The sequence below is a fragment of the Odocoileus virginianus genome, chromosome 20 (genome assembly GCF_023699985.2).
Source record: "Odocoileus virginianus isolate 20LAN1187 ecotype Illinois chromosome 20, Ovbor_1.2, whole genome shotgun sequence".
Lineage (NCBI taxonomy): Eukaryota > Metazoa > Chordata > Mammalia > Artiodactyla > Cervidae > Odocoileus > Odocoileus virginianus.
Genome location: NC_069693.1, coordinates 11,247,578 through 11,254,506, shown reverse-complemented (window position 1 = coordinate 11,254,506; position 6,929 = coordinate 11,247,578). Strand labels below are relative to the sequence as shown.

At 42.2% G+C, this 6,929-nt stretch overlaps 1 pseudogene; it reads right to left on the bottom strand.

Moving 5' to 3' along the window:
* Positions 1-533: 533 nt before the first annotated feature.
* LOC110141463 (cell division control protein 42 homolog pseudogene) lies at positions 534-1,318 on the bottom strand (annotated as a pseudogene).
* Between the last annotated feature and the right edge of the window lie 5,611 nt (positions 1,319-6,929).

Sequence of the window (6,929 nt, the reverse complement as noted above, 5' to 3'; positions counted from 1 at the left end):
AGGGTGGAGAGAAAAGGCAACTTTCAAAAAGGAGTATATTATTAAATGAGGCATTTACTATACTCCTTCCTAAGAGCACCAGGTGGGGAATATGTTCTCTAAACTAGATCTAGGAAGTGGAATGTGGAATCAACCCATCCTCCTCCCCTAAGGGCTGTCCAATGGTTAATGAATTTTTTTTTTTTAAATGACTAAATATAAACAAATCCCAAACACACTCCCCCGCCCAAACAAAAAAAAGAAAGAGAAAAAAAAAAAAACACTAGATATCCCAGATTACTCGCCAGAGTGGAACCCAGGAACAGCTTCAACAGCCCAAATTAGTCTGTTACAGAGTCATCACAAGCATGCCACAAGCATCACAAACGAAAAATAATAATAATAATTTTTTTTGAAACGACAAAACAAAAACTAGTACTGATCACTTTTCTGACAATACACAATTACTCAAAATTATCTAGTATTGAGAGGGGGAAGGGGGCCATACCTATGGGCCTTGTCTCACACAAATGCATGTGGGTGGGTGCAGGGCATTTGTCATTATTGCAAAAATGAATTTTAACTTTTAATCTTTAGTTTGATTTAAACATTGCTTTTAGTATGATGCCGACACCAGCTGTGCAGAAAGGGCTCTGGAGAGACGTTCATAGCAGCACACACCTACGGCTCTTCTTCAGTTCTGGAGGCTCCAGGGCAGCCAATATTGCTTCATCAAATACATTCTTTAGGCCTTTCTGTGTGAGTGCGGAGCACTCAACATACTTGACAGCCTTCAGGTCACGGGCCAGTTTTTCAGCAGTCTCTGGAGTGATAGGCTTCTGCTTATTCTTGGCAAGTTTCTCAATGGTAGAGGGGTCATCTCTGAGATCAATTTGGGTCCCAACAAGCAAGAAAGGAGTCTTTGGACAGTGGTGAGTTATCTCAGGCACCCACTTTTCTTTCACATTTTCGAATGAGGATGGAGAGACCACTGAAAAGCAGACTAGAAATACATCTGTTTGTGGATAACTCAGCAGTCGTAATCTGTCATAATCCTCTTGCCCTGCAGTATCAAAAAGTCCAAGAGTATATGGCTCTCCACCAATCATAACTGTGACAGCATAGTTGTCAAAAACAGTCAGTACATACTCAGATGGAAATTTGTTTGTTGTGTAGGATATCAGGAGACAGGTTTTACCAACGGCACCATCACCCACAACAACGCACTTAATTGTCTGCATCGCTGAAACAGTTTTGTATCCACTTTAAATATTTCAAATTTGATGATGACCTCAGCTCCTCCGCCGGGGCGTTGGCAGCACCTCATCTGTTTTAATAACATCTTAAGCATTGGTGCAACACTTTCTAGATTAGGACAGATGAGCAAAGAGTAACTTTTTTATGTAAGCTAGTTTGTAAGGTCAGATTCTATAGTATAAAAGCTCCTGTTGCATATAAAATGTTGTATGGTTACATAAATAAGTAAATGTCAGTTTCCCAGTTATGAGGATGTGCATTCATATTTATAATAAGTAGTTAATCTAAAATGTGAGGCTTAAACAGTATTGAGTACTGCCCTGCTAGAGTTAATTGTATACAGGTTCTAGGAAAAATAAAAGATGCTGGAGGCTAAAAAAAATAAATAAATAAATAAAAATAAAGTCTCTCACTGTTTCCACTCTTTCCCCATCTGTTGGCCATGAAGTGATGAGACCAGATGCCATGGTCTTTGTTTTCTGAATGTTGAGTTTTAAGCCAACTTTTTCACTCTCCTCTTTCACTTTCATCAAGAGGCTCTTTAGTTCTTCGCTTTCTGCCATAAGGGTGGTGTCATCTGCATATCTGAGGTTATTGATATTTCTCGCGGCAATCTTGATCCCAGTTTGTGCTTCATCCAGCCCAGCGTTTCTTATGATGTACTCTGCATATAAGTTAAATAAGCAGGGTGACAATATACAGCCTTGAGGTACTCCTTTCCCTATTTGGAACCAGTCTGTTGTTCCATGTCCAGTTCTAACTGTTGCTTCCTGACCTGCATACAGATTTCTCAAGAGGCAGGTCAGGTGGTCTGGAGACCTGGTACAGACAAATAAATAAATACTTTTTTTTAAACAAAAGATGTTTCCAGGTAGTGATAGAAGGCTATGAAGACAATTTTGTATATATTTAATAAACACATTCAAAACTGCCTCTATGCCAGGCATTATTATTATAGGTACTTAATCACTCAGTCATGTCTGACTCTTTGTGACCCCATGGACTGTAGCCTGCCAGGCTCCTCTGCCCATGCGGATTCTCCAGGCAAGAATACTGGAATGGGTTGCCATGCCCTCCTCCAGGGGATCTTCTGACCCAGAGATTGAACCCAGGTCTCCCCTACTCCTGGCGGCTGCTTTACCGGCTGAGCCACCAGGAAAGCCCATTGTAGAGGCTTAGAAAATATTAATTCATTTCATATTTATTAAGTACCTTATTTTATAAATTACAGCAAGGTCTGGGGTTGGGGACGAAGGGAATTCTGCTTGTGTCATCGATGACAGTCTCTTCCAGAGGGACTGGCATTTCAGCTGAGAACAGAAAACGAGCCAGTCTCAATCTCTAGGCCAAGCATTTCAGGCAGAGAGCTAGTGCAAAGACCCTGAGGCCAGCTTGCTGTTTAAAACACTGAAAGAAGGCCAGTGCTCAGGATGAGTGGACCATTCTGAGCACAGAACAGAGTGGGCCCAGATGACGTCGAACAGCAGCCAGAGGACAGATCCCCCAAAAAGGCCCTGGTGGCCACCACGAGGGACTTGAATTTAATTACCAAGGTGGTGGAAAGTCTTGTCTTGAAATCTTTAGAATCGTGTGAACTTATCTATAGGGTTTTGCAGTCAAGTTCATCTTAAAACGTGATTAGATTCTTAGACCTCCGCAATCTTGAAATTTCTATTCTAGGCCAGAGCCCTTTCTCTCAAAACATGGCTAGGATTTCTCTGGTGGTCCAACTGCTAAGAACCCATGCTTCCACTGTGGGTTCGATCCCTGGTTCTGGGAAAGTTCCACATGCCAAGGTGCAGCAAAAAAAAAAAAAGGCCAAAATGTTCTGTACAGTCTTGATTCTAGCCTCTGACACCCAAAGGTGTCTCCTGAAACCAGAGAGAGATGCGAAAAGGCTGGCCTATACTTCGTTACTATGAAGGGGGTGTGAATCCTTAAGCTTCTCATTTGCCCTGCTCCAGAGGGTCCTGGGAAGTCCCAAGTCCAACGTCTTACCTGCCTGTCCACTTGGCTCTTCTCCTGGGATAGCTAACAGCTATCTTAAACTTCTCGGGACCGAAGGAGAATTCCTGATTTCCCCTACCTCCAGTAAAACTTGCTTCACCAGTTTTCCACCTCTATTTGTCCCCATCTCCTTCCTCACCTCTGTAAAAGGAAAGCGTCATGTTTCCACTTGCTGAGGACGAAAACAAACCGAGATTAGGGAAAGCATTGGTTTCAGTAGAAAATACATTTTTCTGGGTTATCACATTCTGGGGTTGCTCACTATCTTTGCAATAGACTCTGTCCCCTCTACTGCAGCAGTTTTTTGGAATAAAAAGTCTCTCCTTACTCTCCAGAATTGCTAGTACGTGACAGAAACAACCTGTATTCCTTCGCCTTCAAACCAAATTTGTCAGGAAACCCTGCTGACTCTACCTCCAAGTATTAATACATTCCAAATAAATCCACTTCTTTCTCTTCTCATTGGTACCCACTCTGCTCCCTGTCATGAGCATCACTTGCCTGAACCTTGATTGCATTGGGCTCCCAGCTTTTTTTTCCCCTGCTCCCCACCCCCCAACAGATCCTTCTTCTAAAGGCAGACAGAAAGACCTTTGGAAATGCAAAAAGAGGGGAATTCCCTGGTGGTTATGACTCTGCACTTTTCACTGAGAGTGACCTTGCAATGCAAGGGACACTGATTTAATCCCTGATCAGGGAAGAGCCCACGTGCCGCAGAGCAACTAAGCCCGTGTGCCAAACTACAGAGCCGGAACCCTAGAGCCCACGAGCCTCAAATACCAAACCCTCGTGCTGCACCTACTGAGTCCCATGCACCCTGGAGCCCTTGCTCTGCAATAAAAGAAGCCACTGCAATAAGAAGCCCACACACCACAACTAGAGAATAGCCCCGGGTCACTGCAACTAGGGAAAGCTCGCGAAAGACCCTCCACAGCCAAAAAGTAAAATAAATACATAAATCTTTTTTAAGAAATAAGAAAAAAATGTAAAGAGAAGATGAATGTTTGAGGGGCTGATGGGAAAAGGCCTGGTGGTTTCCGGGATGATGGTAACTCTCTCTATCCCCATAGGATTTGGGGGTCACATGGAGGATTACTCATGTGTGAAAATTTGTGCATTTCATTGCATATAGATTTACCTGGGAAGTGGCAAGGAATGACCTGTAAACCAATATTAACTCTAGCATGGTAGATGCATGCTAGTTATGATATGCATGCAGATGTGTTTAGCAGTGAAGGATACTGGTGTCTGCAACTGTCTTTGAAATGCATAAAAAAAAAAGATGAATTGATGAGACAAGATGAATAGATACATAACAAAGCAAGGATAGTTAAAATGTTATCAGTGGAAGCTAGGTGATGAATATACTGGTGTCTAATGTATGTTTTAAAGTTTTCTTAATAAAACACTAAATGAAAATGCAAAGCAAACAGAATAACTTCCTGCTAGAAACCCTTCCACTGCTTCCCCTTTCATTAGAAATAAAACCCAAAATCTTTTCCGTGACATCCCTGTCGACCTCAACATCCTCATCCCCTACATTCAATCTGCAATGCAACAGACATTTATTGAGCATCTACTGTATGCCAGGCCCTGCCCCAGATGCTAGGGTACATCATGGATCTGACACTGTAACTGTCTTCTGCCTGGAAGAGCCCATTCCCTTGGCCGGCCTCTGAGATTCCTTAAATTGTCTTGATTTGCGAGTTTATTTACACAGGGGTAAGTGCTCTGAGAGGGCAAGTTCCTCTCTGTTACTCATAGCTGCACCGCCAAAGTCTTATTTACAATTAGACCGCAGTAAGAATTAGTCAGAGGAATATTAGCTTTGCATTTAATATTTGTTATATATGCACCTGGCCCTGTTTTAAGCTATGTACACACATACCTGGTGGCTCAGATGGTAAAGAGTGTGGGACACCCAGGTTCGATGCCTGGGTCAGGAGGATCCCCTGGAGAAGGAAATGGCAACCCACTCCAGTATTCTTGCCTGGAAAATCCCATGGACAGAGTAGCCTTGCAGGCTACAGTCCATGGGGTCACAAAGAGTTGGACACAACTGAGCGACTTCACTTTCACTTTTTCACACACATACCTATTTATATTCTTTTATGTTTGGCCTCTTATTTGTGAGATCTTGTTTCCCCAAACAGGGATTGAACAGGGGCCCTTGGCAGTGAGAGCCCAGAGTCCTCACCACTGGACTACCAGGGAATTCCCACACTTACCTGTTTAATTCTAAAACAGATCCCCATTTTACAGATGAGTTAACAGAGTCACAGAGAAGTTAGGCTGTGAACTCAAGTAGTCTGGCTTTAGACATCATGGTTCTAACCACTGTGCTATACTGCGAAGTGAATGAATGGTTTAGTCAATCATTCAGACTGGCCTGAGTTCAAATTCTAGTTGAGCCCCTTTGTTAGCTGTGTGGCCTAAGGCTCTCTGAACCTAGATTCTTTATTTTTTTGTTTTGTTTTGTTTTGTTAACTAATTAATTTTTATTGAAGTATGGTTGATTTACAATGTCCTGTTAATTTAAGGTGTACAGCAGTGATTCAGTTACACATGTCCATTTACATACATATATATGTGTATAATTAATATACATAGATATACATGTGTCTATATATACACATATATATTTATATATACATTACATATGTGTATATATGTGTATAATATATATAGGTACACATGTATATATATTTCCTTTTTCAGATTATTTTCCATTACAGCTTATTACAAGATATTGAGTATAGCTCCCAGTGATATACAGTAGGTCCCTGTTGATTACCTATTTTATATATATAAATATATACACATATATATATATGTGTATATGTGACTTGCTTCTTGGCAGGAAAGCTATGACAAACCTAGACAGTGTGTTGAAAAACAGAGACTTTACTCTGCCAACAAAGGTCCATGTAGTCCAGGCTATGATCTTCCCAGTGGTCACATATGGTTGTGACAGCTGGACTGTAAAGAAGGCAGAGAGTCGAAGAATTGATGCTTTCCAACTATGGTGTTGGAGAAGACTCCTTCGAGTCCCTTGAACAGCAAGGAGATCAAACCAGTCAATCCTAAAGGAAACCAACCCTGAATATTCATTGGAAGGACTGATGCTGAAGCTAAAGCTTCAAAACTTTGGCCATCTGATGCAGAGCCAACTCATTAGAAAAGACCCTGATGCTGGGAAAGACTGAAGGCAGGAGGAGAAGCTGGAGCAGGGGATGAGATGGTTAGATAGCATCAGCGACTCAATGGACATGATTTTGAGCAAATTCCAGACGTGCTGCAGTCCCTGAGGTCACAAAGAGTTGGACCCGACTTATGGCTTGAACAACAACATATATATAAGTACATATATATTGTGTCGGGGGGAGTGGGTGGGTGCTGTGCTGTCTTAGCCGCTCAGTTGTGTCCGACTCTTTGCAACCCTTTGGGCTGTAGCCCATCAGGCTCCTCTGTCCATGGGATTTCCCAGGCAAGACTACTGGAGTGTGTTGCCATGCCCTCCTCCCGACCCAGGGGTCGAACCCAGGTCTCCCTGAGCTCTCCTTGCAGGCGGAATATTTACTGGCTGTGCCACCAGGGAAGCCCAAATATATATGTACACGTGTATTTTTTTTTTCTTTTTCAGATTCCTTTCCATTACAGGTTATTAAAAGATACTGAGCATAGTT